Genomic DNA, 15,044 nt, shown 5'->3' on the forward strand with positions numbered 1-15,044 from the left:
ACACGTGTGCATAGGTGTATACATGTGTTTTTCCGTGCAAAGAAAATTATTTATTTGTAAGCAATAAATCATGACCTGTAACACCTCTATCAAGAACCCAACTAAATGCTGAGATATTCAGGAATCAGAAAGATGGTATCCTTATGCCTGGAGAGCTATCAAAGGTAGCATTCTAGAAAAATAATGGAGTACAGCATACAACCTATCAGGGGTAGGCACAAGGTATTCCAGCATTATACTAATCAAGCAGTTTTATTGAAGGGCCTGAATCATGATTTTTAAAAGCATAGGTTAAGTTACTTTCCTTTAGATCCTCTCTCTCTGATTTAATACGCTTCTGATACCGGTGAAGAATTAAGCTCAGACAACTTAGCATCCTATGTGTTCTGGCCACACGTGATTAAAATATGAAAACGGGAATCTGTGATAGTGAATATAGTTACCGAGTCAGCTGAGAGTCGGGAAGGGAGGTGATGACATAAACCACACGCTCCCTTCCACAGTACCTTCACACAGCACGGGACATAATAACTCAGACACATTCAATTTGGGTCTTTTAAAGGTTTTGCTCAGTAGAGATTATAGATATTTATAGATACTGATATTTGAAGGAATTCACACATTGATCACCTCTTTTCCTGTTGATAAAATTTCCTTCTCCATTGTTTTTTAATAAACGAAGGTAAAACAAAACTAAATAAGCTCACGTTTTACGTAGTTAATATTTACATTTCTATTCATCTTTCTAAAGTGCAGGTAAAACTGGCATTATTATCGCTGCCGTACTGAAATAGTTACCATTTGCGGAGATACCTATAGAAGCGTGCAGGGTTTTCTGTGTATCCAACGGAGAAGATACTCATGCAGGAAAGTTTGAAAACATAGTGTGTAGTACACTGCACACCTTGGGAGGGATCAAGCTCCACTTGCACCCCCATTCCTGGCAACTGTGGATAAACTAAAAAATTATTATCTCCCTTTCACACTCCCTGGTATCTGTTTTATGTTTGAACTATCCAATCTGGAGTTATCTGTTTGAATCTTCCAAGCAAAGAACGTCCAGGGACAAAGGGATTGTGAGCTGTGAGGGGAGAGAAGAGGTTAGGCAAGACATGACAATGCATGCTTGGTACACGACCATCCAGCATGAATTATTCATTATTGTGTCCATCTAATAGTCATCTAATAGTCATCTTTGATAGTTTATCATCTGCATTCAGCTGAATTTGAAGACTTTGAGCTCTAATGTAGTTTAAGCTTTAGATCCTGTCCAGGGTCTACAATGTCATTTTCTTGCTTATAATATTTTCCTTATGAATAATTTGTGTTCATCGTTTTTCGGCAAAATTGAAATTCTTTCTATGACTACACACTCTCCATGACAGTGTTTTTGCTTACTTTAACATTTTCAATATAAGTCTCAGACTGAGTTATTAATAGTCAGACTTGTTAAATCTTTGCATCACTAGATATGAAAATTATATAAAATGTACAAGCCATGTACTTGGAGCCCTAGTCAAGAGACAAACAGAAGCTCCAATCTGAGAAGCATATGAACTAGAGCAGATGCTCTGAATTCTGGTCCCAGATGTAAGAGTGTAACCCTGAGGAACTCACATCTCTGAACTTTACCTAAAACTGGGGACTGTTGAGGCTGGAGGTCATCTCTAAGCAAAGCTCTCTCTTGTCTACCCCAGTTATCACAGATGAAAAGAGACATAGGTTGGGTCTCCCGGACTGAGACAACCCACCTTTAATACCATCCCCTTTGATACTTATAACTGGGATGTGGCTTGGGTCGGCAGCCACGACAGGCCTCTTCTCACCCCATCTCTGACACAGCTGGACACCCACAGGACTCTCCACATACGGCAGGACCATTTGGCCGTGCAGTAAAGGGAACAGCAGAGCATCCACTCCCCATAGGCAGGCATATCCTAAAGCGAGGGGAAAGAGGTGTGGAGGGCACACCCAGTTCCTATGTTCAAATGTCCCTTTTTCTCCCGTGGGGAACAGGGAGGAAGGGATGGAGTGAGGTGGGATTAACTAGCTCCCTTCATGTGGGAACTGGGCTACAGGAGGCTGAAGGCCTCTTCAAAGACCCTAAGACTTTGTGGCTAGGAGAGGAAAGGATGCTATTTTAATTAACATGTCAAATAAAAATGCTCAAATTTCACATAAAAATGTGCTCTTGGTTAAGACTCATGAGTTATGAACTATTATACTTCTAGTAATTCCTGATGTAACAAGCATACTTAAAATGTATTGCCTCTTTTTGGAATTAGTATTTTTCTAGGAATAAACAAAAGGGTGAATCTTTGCCTATAAATTATGTAAATGTTTATATACTCCATAAATTCTGTTAGAGCCCTCCAACAAGACACAGTAATAGAGAGTGCTGTCTTCAAGCCTCTAAGTGCGAAATATCTTATCACCGAAAAATGTAATGGATGCCGTAGGACAATGATAAACACAAAAACTAATAGAGCAGTCATTTCATTTTGGGCTTTGACATATGTACCACCTTTTCCCATACTACTTCAGAAAATTCAAAGGCAATAAAGGAGTACCTGAATGGATTTGATTTAAAACAAGTGTGGCTTCTGCGATGTGAGATCAGGGGTTTGAAAGGAGGCTCCCTCTTCACTTCAAATATCTACAGCCCTCGTGAACAAAACTTCTGCCACTGGTTTCCCAGTGGTTAGCTGCTTATTTTCTTAGAACTATTAAATACTCAAGGCATGAAGTAAAGGTATATAAAATACCTATATAAGTAAAGAGCAAAATAGAAAATTAAAATGCAAGATCAACGGAATAAAATTTTAAAAAGTCTAGAATTGGAACTGTAGTTGGGAGTAACTGTATAAGGCATAGAACCCTTCACACTTTTCTTTTTTGGTACGCGGGCCTCTCACTGCCGTGGCGTCTCCCGTTGCGGAGCACAGGCTCCGGACGCGCAGGCTCGGCGGCCATAGCTCATGGGCCCAGCCGCTCTGCGGCATGTGGGATCTTCCCGGACCGGGGCACGAACCCGTGTCCCCTGCATTGGCAGGCGGACTCTCAACCACTGCACCACCAGGGAAGCCCCGCCCTTCACACTTTTATCACCAGGGCACACGTTTGCTTCTGAGTTTCACGGTCATCCACTCACAGAGAGATACATGCCTGTTCGCCTCATCACCCCAACAGTGCTGGACCGTGCTTTAACAGTCCCTACAGACAACCCTCTCTGAGCCCCCCGAGGACCCTCCTGCCATCTCCCTGGGTTTCTACAGCCCTTTCGTGAAACCCTTTTGAGGAAGCATCTCTAGTTGTTGTCTTCACTTAGTTCCCATTCTCTCCTCAGCCCACCCCACTGCCCTCGGCTGGAACTGCTCTCGCCGATCCCCATGTGTCAGCTCCTGTGGCTGAACCCCTGTCCTCCGGGTCTTGCTGCTCAGAATCAGGCTCATCCCTCCTCAGACACCCTCTGAAACACACCTCTCCTTCTATGTGGGCTGCTCCTCCCGTGCTCTAGCTTCCCGTGAGCCTCGGAGCTCAGCTCCCTGCACCCTGCTCTGTCTCCCTCCCTCCTGATGGCCTTGTCCAGTCCCGGAATGCCGGAGACCTTCCATCTTCAGAGGACGGCAGCCGTCATCCGGGGCCCTTCACCCAGTATAAGAGCAAATCCACTGAGCCCTGAAGCCTAAATGGAGACAGACAGCCTCTCTTTCTCCAGAGCTGTGCTCTGAATCCGGACTGTCGGGACCCTTGGAGAAGCCTCCGCTGCTCCCTCAGCCACGGCCCCTGCCCCGGCATCAGCCAGCAGCTTAGCTTCCAAGGTCCTTACTGTGGTCCTGAAGTCGCCGCAGGATTTTGTCCCTATTAACTTTCCTGTTCTCATCACTCTGCTTTTCACATGGTTCAGGTTCATATCAGACTTAATGGCTCTGCATTAGATCCTCGCATTGCAGGCTCTGGAGCCAGCTCTTCTCCTGCTGCTTCTCACGGCAGAAGCTCTCAGCTTAAAGGTCACCTCCCTGTGTGCTCTTCTCGAAGTCCCATCGAAATCACTGGTTGCCACTGTCTCTGTCACCTTACCCCATTCCCCTTTCTTAATGGCTTCATTCATTCTCTGAAATGATCCCTTGCTTTTTTTTTTTTTGCGGTACGCGGGCCTCTCACTGCTGAGGCCTCTCCCGTTGCGGAGCACAGGCTCCGGACGCGCAGGCTCAGCGGCCATGGCTCACGGGCCCAGCCGCTCCGCGGCACGTGGGATCTTCCCGGACCAGGGCACGAACCCGTGTCTCCTGCAGGTGGACTCTCAACCACTGTGTCGCCAGGGAAGCCCGATCCCTTTCTTTGAGTTGTTTCCTTGTTTATTGTTGGCATCCTCACCTAAATCTGTCCTTCACAAAAACAGCCAAGTTGTTCTCACCTCTACCACCAGTGACTGTGCCTGGCGCTGAGCGGGGGCTCAGTAACATTTGTTGTGTGAAGGAATGGCAGGGCATTTGTTATCCACAGGGAGAAACACGGTTCTTTTGGAAACCTGATCTTTCTGAGCCAAGCTGAAAATAAAGTGCACAAGTGGGAATTAATATACTGAACGATGTTTCTAACAACATCCCCGGAGCAGATGCTGTGAACACTTCACCAGGTGCTGCTTTTACCTTCTCAGTGAAGGCTGGGAGCACTTGCTCCAGTGCAGCCTCGTACAGGTCAGTGAAGGCAGGGAGAATGTGCTCCAGTGCAGCTTCGTGCAGAAAACCTACAGGAGACAGACCGGGCAGTAGAGTCTGAGCCCTCTGGTGTCTGGTATCTCTGCCTGATGCACTGATAACACCTACAGGGGCTGTAGGAACTCGTGGAAGGTGTGTCTTCAAACAGTTCCCCATAAGTAGGATTTCTCCAAAGTGCTTTTGATAGGCAGCTTGTCATAACATCGTATAGGACTTACTCCCTGGCCCACATCAAGGTCTGGGGCACAGGTACCATGAATATTGTAGCTCTACAATGAGCATACTCACCTTCCCTTTCGAAATTGCAGGGCAGGGAGGGTGCATCTCTAAATGGCAGACTCCTAAATGGCAGAGATGTGGGAAAATGTGATATTTTTGGATTTATAAGAAATACATATTTGGTCATTCATATGACCCAAATAGATTTCTCATATGTATTTGATCTTCTTTCAGGGTTCTTGGTTTCTGGCTCACAGCAGCCAAAACACTTGGCATTTCCTAAGTGATGAGAGCAACAAAATTGTCTTTGTTATGTTAATGAAGTGACTTGGATCCCTAGCAAAGGTTGGGTTGGTTACCATGGGAACCAACCATGTAATTAAGGGGTTGAAACTTTCAGTCCTATCCCTGACCTCTGGGGAAGTGGGGAGAGGGGCTGGAGGTTAGCTCAATCACCAATGGCCAGTGATTTAACTAATCATGCCTGTGTGTGGAAGTCTCCATAAAGACCCCAAAGGATGGTTTGGAGAGCTTCTGGGTTTGTGAACAGGTGGAGGGTTTGGAGAGACTGGTGCACCTGGAGAGGGCGTCAAAGCTCTGTGCCCTTTCCCCATGCCTCTCCCCATGCATCTCTTCCATCTGGCTGTTTGAGTTATATCCTTACATGATAAACCACTGATCTTGCAAGGAAAATGTTCCTCTGGTGTCTGATGCAGGGATAGAGTGCATAGAGTGAGCCACTCTAGCAAATTAATTGAAACTCTAATTTATAACCAGTGGGTCAGACATACAGGAGACAACCGGGACTTGAAGCAGAGGGTAGGCTTGTAGGACTGAGCCTGTGTAATCTGATGCTGTCTCTGTGTAGACAGTGTCAGAATTGAGTTAAGGTGTAGGAAACCCAGCTGTTGTTTGGAGAATCACTCAGTGGTGTGTGAAACCCACGCCCCCAACATACACTCACACATTTGAATTAGGTCACGGACCCTTACAGAAAGCTGTGTAGATGCCAAACCAAGAGACCCGCTTCAGCCACGCAGTACGTCACAACGCACCTAACAGACCAACACGGTCCCTGAGAGCACAGCTCTTCTCTTGCCAGAATCCAAACTCGGATCTGTTTGTTTCCAAGATTGGTCACACGCACACGCCCACACACCCGTTAGCCAGTCTGGTTTCAGTGAACTTCTGTCTTCCTAATGTTAGGGACCTACAAGGTAGATTCCAGCTCCGATGGACTGCAAGCCCTAGAAGGTCACTTGACAGCCACTACTTATACATTCCTTTCTCTCATCTCTTAATCACCCTGCTCCCCACACTGGGGGCCAATCTGATTGGTACTGTCTTATATTTTTCTATATCCGTAATGCTGAGAATAAGTCCTTATATATAGTAAGAGAAGCTGAATGAATGAAGGGCTGGAGGAATAAACATTCAAGTAAATGAAGAGCCAATGAATAGATGTAGGAAATTGAATTATGAAATGAATGCTTTTCCACCGGAGCCCATCAGAAAATTCTGAAATAGCAAACGTCGATTCTTAAAAGCCATCATCTAAGTGACCTGGCAGAGTATTACCTAGTTAAGGCACCAAAAAAACACATTTTCTCTCTTTTCGCATAGCTTTTTCATTTGCAAAATGGGTTTGGAATAATGTTTGTTAACTAGGCAATTCGGGGAAGGGTGTGATGAATAGAGTAGGGATAACTGAAGCATAAACATCTTGCCAACACAGCGTCTGGCTTCCCGCCGGAGGGAACGCCGGGAGAATTGAAAATGAACACAGAGCAGTTACTGAATGACCTGAGACACAGCACATTCAGCTCCCAGCTAGCCTCTTTCACCAAAAAAAAAAAAAAAAAAGGGCAGAATAAAGTACGTGATCTCAGAATGACATTAACCATTCTAATTTAGCTGAGCATCCTCCATGGGTTGAAACAGCATGAAATGAGGAAAGGAATAAATAAAAAAGAAAAGACAAAAGCAGAGTTACCTTTAGCAGGTTTTCCTCTAAAATACCAACATAATTTATTCCACGGTAACGTACTGACCACCCCAGTGATTGCATCCACATCTTACAGAACATAGCCCAGGTGTGTGGATAGAAGAGGGCAAAACTTAGGCTGTGTTTTTCAGAAATTGGCACGTGGCAGTTGGTTTTCTTTACTGCAAAATGGGTTGCTGCTTTTTTTGAGATGGAAGTTTATGGCTCAGTCACCTGTAAAATAATAAGCTTCACACTTCACATCAACAACACATGCTTAATCTCTGTGCCATCTACATTGCACCAAATGTCTTAGATATTAAAGAGTAGGCTTTGGAAGCAGTAACATAAAAGACAATTTTGCCCACATGAAAATGACTGACCTTTATATGGAAAGGATGCAAAGTTAAGAGGCAAATGATAAAAAGTGAGAAAATATTTGCTTTATAAAATATGAATCTGAAGATTAATTCTCCTGATATGTAAAGAGCTTCTGCAAATCAATAATCATCTATGAGACTAAGAAAAAATCAGGTACTCCCAGCAAGGGAGTTATAAATGGTTAAACATAATAAAGGACATTCAATTCAACCTCACTAGTAATCTAGGGAAATACAACCTGAGAGAATGGTGAGACATGTTTTTTGACTACTTCAGAGAAAGGAGTAGTGTTTATATCAACTGAAAGTCATGTTTTTCAAATACCACTAGGAGGAGTTTAAATTGGTGCAGGTATTTTGGAAGGTAATTTGTTATTGAATGCTAAAGTATTTGTCTCCTATTATCAGTTTAGTTCCTTGTATTCTGGCAAAATAGTTGTCCATTTGCATTGAAGGCAAATATAAGGATGCTCAGTGAAGCATCATTTGTTATAAAAAAAATTTGGAACATTCTAAATGTCTATCAATAGGACAATTAAATAAGCCTTAATATATACATATCATGAAATACTATACATTAGTGTAAAGAAAATATATATTTATATGGATTAAATAGAAAAATTTGTTATGTTCAATAAGAAGTTGTTTAAAAATGCACAGCAGTCATTTACATTTTAAAGATCTATATAAAGCATTATCCATGCATTAAAGAATGCTAGAAAACAATGAGCTCTGGGGAGGAAGCAGCATTGGAATAAGGGGAGTAAAATAAGTTTGATAATGTGTTTTTCTTTCATGTTTTACAATACAAATGCAACCCTACATTGCTTGTATCATTTAAATTAATATGTAAATAATTACATGGTCAGGGACTTCCCTGGTGGTGCAGTGGTTAAGAATCCGCCTGCCAGTGCAGGGGACACAGGTTCAAGTCCTGGTCCCGGAAGATACCACATGCTGCAGAGCAACTAAGCCTGTGTGCCACAACTACTGAGCCCACGTGCCATAACTACTGAAGCCCGCCCGCCTAGAGCCTGTGCTCTGCAACAAGAGAAGCCTCCGTCTGCAATGAGAAGCCTGTGCACTGCAATGAAGAGTAGCCCCCGCTTGCTGCAACTAGAGAAAGCCTGCGTGCAGCAACGAAGACCCAATGCAGCCCAAAAAAAAAAAAAAATTACATGGTCAAAGATTCAGAATAGGATATTAGCTGAGAAGGAAATACAGATGATTTACAGGTTAAATAATGGTTAACCTCTTGCTAATGTTCAGGTGATAAAAAATAAACATAGTTTTAATGAGTTTACATTAAACTCATTAAAATTTTAATATTTAAAAATTTTTAAATAAATATTTCTCATTTTTAATGAGAAATAGTATCTATTTTCAAACTTTAACTTTGTTTTAGTTTATTTTAATTTATATACACACGCACATCTATAAGTTACATAGAAATTTTGGAATACATTTCAAGAAACGTACACACAAGGTGGTGAAAAATTGACATGGATTTTCTAGAGGGTCATCTGGCAGTGCCTGTGAAAATACAAATTTCCCTTACGTATCAACCTGTGAATTACAGCTCTAAGAATTTATTTTATAAAAATACTTGTAAACATGCAAAGATATGTACATGAATGTTCTCTAGGGTGTTGGGTGCACAGTTGGGGAATAAAGAGGCATCCACAAGGGAAAGATTATTCTGTCTCCAAGCAACAGATCACCACGGAGCCAATAAGAAAATTGAGGATTTATAAACACAGACTAATAATCAGTTTATGAAATTTTAGTGCAGTGGGTAAGAGAGAGATGTATATGACAGATTTTTCCTGACCTTCTGGAAAAGAGTCTTTAACCAAGATTCAAACTGTGAAAAAATGAGTATAGTCTTACATTATGATAGACCTGTTTATAAAGTATATATTGTTTGGAAGGACAACAACTGTTAAAAGTCAGTGTATCTGGGAATTATGCCTATAGTTGAGTGAAGAGACTTCCCTGATCTGGCCGTGGGTGACAGGGACATGAAAGACATGCAGTCCCAAATCCAGAGTGGAGTTGGGGGCATGTGACCTGAGAATTGTGGGTTTCCTGCAGTGACATCAACAGCAATAAAGGGCATGAAAAGATTGGGTCTAAGAGTCTCCAGGTAGAAAGTGATGCTGATGCAGTGAGTTTTGGGGATTAGGTCACGGGAGATGGGCCAGTGGTCTGACTTTCAATTCCGAATTGAAGCCTGGACTCTGGGGGGTGACAACCCTGTTAAACCTATAGAGGCTTTTTCCTAGCTCTTGGTGGAGGAAGGCTCATTGTTCCTTTGTCTATATTGGCAACTAGTATTAGTAATAACTGTGTGGTGTAAATGTAGTACGTGCTCCAGGTTTCTGTAAAGATTAATCAAGTTAATGTACATAAAGGACTTTCTGTGTGTCTCAGGTACCTAAATATCTCCTTAGAGGTACCGCACCAGCCTTATGTTCTCTTGGACACTTGAGAACGTACGTATTCTATTCTGCCATCTTCAGAAGGCCATTGGTATACTTCTTTTGTTTTGTTTTGTTTGCGGTATGCGGGCCTCTCATTGTTGTGGCCTCTCCCGTTGCGGAGCACAGGCTCCGGACGCGCAGGCTCAGCGGCCATGGCTTATGGGCCCAGCCGCTCCGCGGCATGTGGGATCTTCCCGGACAGGGGCACGAACCCGTGTCCCCAGCATCAGCAGGCAGACTCTCAACCACTGTGCCATCAGGGAAGCCCCACTGGTATCCTTTGATTAGTTATTTAAACTACAGCCCAGGAAGATGCACAGGTAAACCACTCCTGAATAAGAACCTTGAAAAGATAGGAATGGAGGGAACTTGAGGAGTTGTCCAATTCACGAGAAGAAATGTCCAGTCCAGGCTCTAAGTCTACCTACTCTCTGTGGTGTTAGGAGATTGATATATCTCCTATATATTGATATACTCGATATATACTCGATATACTCGATATATTGATATATCGAGTTTTGGAGCTTTTAACTACATGGTCTTGGTTCTCAAGTTATTAATTTGTTCATTAATTATTTCACTCTTTCATCCATTGGCAAGACAGAAGACCAACCAGCTATCCTATCCATCCCACTATTCGATAAAAAGAACATAGCAACAAAGAGAACTTTAAAAGAATGAAATCAAAATGGTTGCAATAATTTACTAGAAAAAAATCATTGGTAAAATGAAAATTAAATAGCAGTTCTACAAATGTATTGATCCACTCAGTTGAAAAGGTTGGCTGACTCACAACTGCAGTGTTTCCAAACCTCCACGCAGGCATATGCCAGCATCATAACATTGCCACATGTTTCGTGAGAGCAAGTTTTTACAGCAGAATTTAGAATTAGAGTCTTCCCAAATAATGCTGGTAGCCTGGAACTTTTAATTCATCAACACCAAATCGGAGGAGCTGCTTAAAGCTTAAGCAATCCATTACCAGCAGGTAAACATTCCTAAAATGAAAGAAACAAAATCCTTCTGCACTTGGAGACATAACAGGAGCAAAGAATCTTCACCTTGGATAAGTTTGCAGCCATCGGGTGCCAGGGGGGCGGGGATCCCTTTGGCTTAATGGTGCCAAGGGCCATCCTTACAAAATAGCGTTAAGAAGAACTATTTCCATGTAGCTCCTGCAAGTTTATTCTCCCGAGTCCTTTCCAAATAATGACTTCGGTGTCAGGAGATGGAAAGCAGAGACTGCGTGGTTTTTTCAATGGCTCGTGTCCTCCCCAGAACTAAAGGACTCCTTTAAAGCCTGGAAGAACACTCATTAGCAAGCGCTGCCGTGGTACAGCACGCACCCGGAAGAAACCCGTAACACGCTAACATCACGCACACGCACACGCAATTTAAACAAGTCCGTTAACTAAAATTAACCCCTCTGTTTACTAAAGAACCATACCAACTGAGCAACGTAAAGTGAAATACACGTGTGATTTCTGTATTCCATTGAAAGAATAGAATGTCAGTCCTCAGGGCTCAGCCAGCCTTTTTCGACAGTTCCCTTTTAAAATGTATTCATCAAAAAGGTTGTTTACAGGTAATTGCAGATGATGTTCAGAAACTGGCTAAAGGTTTGAATTAGGAATAATGGCTTACTCATTTAGGCTTAAATGGCCATGCAGTTGGGAAGTGAAGTCTTGATGTAATAGCTTCCGTGTCTTCATAAACATTCATCTATGCAATAATGTAATCCTTATTTAGCAGAACGCTCATGAATTGAATTTTTAAAGTGTCGTCTTGTTTATCAAAAGTATTACTATGTGATTTGGGGGAGATTTGTCTCACGAATATGGCTACAGATAATTCTAAAATTCCTCTCAGTTTTTATCATTTTAATTACATTTCCAGATATGAGAGAAACATGAGGTGGTGATGCAGCTTGTAAATATTTTTACAGTTTGATTTTACTGCACCATGGGTTTCTAGTTCACATTTACCAACAATAAAAGGGTAGTAATACAAAAATTTAAGAATGGAGACTTGTTTTCAGGAAATAGGAGGGGGACCTAGTTAACAGCATCAATCCATCCGCATGTGAGCTCCATGAATGGAGATCTTGTCTTTTCTATTTCCATAGAACCTAGAACAGTGCCTGGTACATAATAGGCACTCACTGTCTTTTGTTAATGATGCCAAGAAATGAATGAAGAAGTGAAACATCGTGACCTTGCCAATGAGTGGCACCTAAACTCTTCTACCATTTTCCGTTCCGCCCCCCCTCATTTTCTATCCTTTTCTCCACTCCATCCCTCTCTTGCCTCTATTGTCCCTCTTTTCTACTTTCCCATATCTTCTCTAAGATCTGTTAGCAGCATCTATGATTCTGCATCTTAGCCCGGCTCACAGGCAGAGTTGCACACGGTATCTAGTGACTTGACAAGACCGTCTGCATTGGTTTCATCTGTGCACCCAGTTTTAGCCCAGCAAAAGCACTTCAGAGCTCACTGATTAAAAATTGTGCTTGTATGTTACTTTTAACCACCACCCTGTGAAATATGCCTGGTAGGAGTTACTTATTACCTCGTTTTATGGATGAGGCAACGGAGGACCAGAGATAATGGTGCCTCTTGTCGTTCCTCAAGATGGTAAATAGCACAGGTGCCCCTAGACCCCAAAGGTTCTGCATCTCAGCCTGAAAATCTGGATGAATGGCTGGAACATGGGGTTAGAAGTATCACATCAATTATATTCACCAAGATAATATGCTTTGAATGTGTTGAAAAATAGAACCAGAGCACATCTTCCTCTGCAAATTAGAAAAACAGCACCTCCATGAACCAAAGTGAATGATGCTGTGCGTGCAAACTGTGCTGTCAAAACTGGAGAGAAAGCTGCTTGTTCAATCTGAACAAAAGCCCAAAAGCTGGCGTGATAGTTTCCTCCTTTTACTAAATATTAGAAGTCAGCCATTTCTTCAGTTTTAGCCTGACCGACACTAGCATGATTCTAGTAAAACTTCTGCATCACACGCAACTTTGTGGACTTAGAAGAGCTGTAATAGCATCCACCTAACCACAGGTGGCCATGCTTTTCTCTATCAGGAGGGGAGGTGGGGCCGAATTACGGTCATGATTCTATCCCAACAAGATGACACCTTCAACTAAAAGTCTTTCTCTTTCCTCTGTTCTTCCATCCTTCTGGTACTTTGCTTCTCACTTTATCTCTCCTACCTTCCTCTCTTGTACTTTTTCCAAAGGATATTTATGTATTTCTTTTGGAAAAATTAGCCCCCTTCTAAAGTTATTAATGCATTGTTTTTGTCTGACCCCAACACCCCTCTCAGAACTCAACAAGTATTTGCTGAATTATCAGATTATGATTCCCACAAAATTTTAACAGAGCAAATTATGATGAGTTCTTGTGGACAAGGAATCTGAGTCATCATCTTTACCATTTAGCACACTTCTTGAAATATACAAGGGATCCATAAATACTGGTCAAATAAAAAAAATCAAGAGCTTTAAAAATGAGGTGAAAATGGCATGTGTTTAGCTGAAAAAAAAAAACCATTTCACATTTCCTTTCACTGAGTAACTTCTGAGATTTGCAAACCTTTTTGTTCTTTCTTTCATGCCATATGAATTTACTACCTGCTTAGAATGTAGCTGCAGAAAAATAAAAACCTCAACCTCTGGGGCTTCCCTGGTGGCACAGTGGTTGAGAATCTGCCTGCTAATGCAGGGGGACACGGGTTCAAGCCCTGGTCTGGGAGGATCTCGCATGCCGTGGAGCAACTAGGCCCGTGAGCCACAACTACTGAGCCTGTGCATCTGGAGCCTCTGCTCTGCAGCAAGAGAGGCTGCGATAGTGAGAGGCCCGCGCACCGCGATGAAGAGTGGCCCCTGCTTGCCACAACTAGAGAGAGCCCTCGCACAGAAACGAAGACCCAACACAGCCAAAAATAAATAAATAAATTACTAAACTCCTACCCCCAACATCTTCTAAAAAAAAAAAAAAAAGATGGAGTTATTTAAAACCACCTGGCCTCAACTGGTAGCTATTAGCAGTTAAAAAAAAAACCCACCTCAACCTCTGGAGATCATTTTTGTATCAAGTTCTAAAGAGTGCATGTCAGTTTCACAATCATTATATTAATCTCTCAAACTAAAAGCCATGGGGAAAATTAAACCTTTTTTGCTGATGGGTTGAATTGCTGCTTTATGTTTTTTCAAATTTGAATACTCTGCATTAAAAAAAATAGATTATGGGAATTTTAAGTGGGGAAACTAGTAGGAAATTATCTTCTGGGTAGATGTTAACATTTTAGATGAAAGACTTCTTAATCGGCGACTACACACGAGTAGTATTGAGTTATTCAGCATATAGGAGGGTGTGTGTATTAGTGCACGTGTGGTTTGCGGTGCTGAAACGTAAAATATATTCACAAGGTATGGCGTCAACCTTAGAGAATATTCTTCCAAAAAAGCATACACTAATAAAAGCACAAAACTTATGACCAAAATATCTGGGCAAATGCTAATTCTGCTACTAACGTAGGTGATGCTGTTGTGATAAGAAATTAACTTCTCTGGGACTTAATGTCTTCATTTGTGATCATTTGTGATCGGGAAATAATATTCCCTTCTCAATTCCCATTCTCGGTTTTGGAGATCAACATGCATCCCTACATGTGAAAGCATTTTTAATCAAAGCCAATGTATTGGATGATTTGGTTGCTCTAACAACTAGAGAGCAGTTGGAAGGCAATACAGAAGCAAATACTTATTCAAGGAAAATATACAGTAAAGACAGGTGCTGAATCTCAGGAGTGGGGTGAATTTTATGGTACCCAGGAGTTGTAAGCTCTGAGAAAGGTGAGCTGTGAGTTCTGGAGAAAGGCTTACATTTGAATTATGAGAAGTGACAGCTATTCCAGGAGAGGATAACAAAAGACACATAAGAGAAATTCGGGAGGAGAAAATGGAAGGGCTGCAGAAAAGGGTAAATCTGGGGAAGCAAAGCGAGGTCCACAGGTGGCAGTCGTTCTGTGAATGAAGCCCTAAGGATATAAATCTGGCCTGAAACATGACAGTAAGTCATCATGGTCTCTTAAGTGGAAGCTGTATATTAGGTGGGTTAAGGCAGTAATGTGGCATCATTTGGAAAAGAGAGAAACCCACTGTGATACAATACAGGTACAAGGCCATGGAGAGCTGGACTTAATTCAAAGCAAGGGGAGTTAAAAAGTTCAAAAATGATAGTACACTTT

General features: G+C 42.1%; 1 protein-coding gene across 2 annotated transcripts in view; it reads right to left on the reverse strand.

Annotated features, from left to right (window-relative positions):
• The window catches only part of CSMD1 (CUB and Sushi multiple domains 1), a 1,750,344-nt gene that overhangs the window by 678,209 nt on the left and 1,057,091 nt on the right, over positions 1–15,044 (reverse strand). The window lies entirely within an intron of this gene.

The sequence above is a fragment of the Pseudorca crassidens genome, chromosome 21 (assembly GCF_039906515.1).
Source record: "Pseudorca crassidens isolate mPseCra1 chromosome 21, mPseCra1.hap1, whole genome shotgun sequence".
Classification (NCBI taxonomy): Eukaryota; Metazoa; Chordata; class Mammalia; order Artiodactyla; family Delphinidae; genus Pseudorca; species Pseudorca crassidens.